Here is an 873-nt window from a genome sequence, read left to right as displayed (position 1 = left end):
ATGGCTAGCCAAGCTTTAGCAGGACATTGCATTCAAGAGCTAAATTGATGAGAATCAATCAGCTTTGGTGATGATGAAAACATCACCTTGAAACTCTAGAATTCATTCTTAAAAATTCTGAAGAAAAATACCTAATCTAAGCAACAAGATGAACCGTCAGTTGTCCAAACTCAAACAATCCCCGGCAACGGCGCCAAAAACTTGGTGCTGTTACCGGATCAGAAATTTGGCACTGATGTTACCAGACCAAAAGCTTGCCGAAAACTTGGTGGGCGAAATTGTGATCATCAATGGCACCATCAACATGGTACGCTCAATTGCAATCTCAACTTTTTATCACAACTTCGCACAACTAACCAGCAAGTGCACTAGGTCATCCAAGTAATAAACCTTACGCAAGTAAGGGTCGATCCCACGGAGATTGTTGGTATGAAGCAAGCTATGGTCATCTTGTAAATCTCAGTCAGGAAGATTCAAATGGTTATGAATGATGAATAAAACATAAAGATAAAGATAGAGATACTTATGTAATTCATTGGTGAGAATTTCAGATAAGCGTATGGAGATGCTTTGTCCCTTCCATCTCTCTGCTTTCCTACTGTCTTCATCCAATCCTTCTTACTCCTTTCCATAGCAAGCTGTATGTAGGGTTTCACCATTGTCAGTGGCTACCTCCCATCCTCTCAGGAAAATGTTCAACGCGCTCTGTCATAGCACGGCTAATCATCTGTCGGTTCTCAATCAGGTTGGAATAGAATCTAGTGATTCTTTTGCGTCTGTCACTAATGCCCAGCCTTCAGAAGTTTGAAGCTCGTCACAGTCATTCAATCATTGAATCCTACTCAGAATACCACAGACAAGGTTTAGACCTTC

The sequence above is a fragment of the Arachis duranensis genome, chromosome 7 (assembly GCF_000817695.3).
Source record: "Arachis duranensis cultivar V14167 chromosome 7, aradu.V14167.gnm2.J7QH, whole genome shotgun sequence".
NCBI classification, from domain to species: domain Eukaryota; kingdom Viridiplantae; phylum Streptophyta; class Magnoliopsida; order Fabales; family Fabaceae; genus Arachis; species Arachis duranensis.
Note: the sequence above shows the minus strand (reverse complement) of the source record.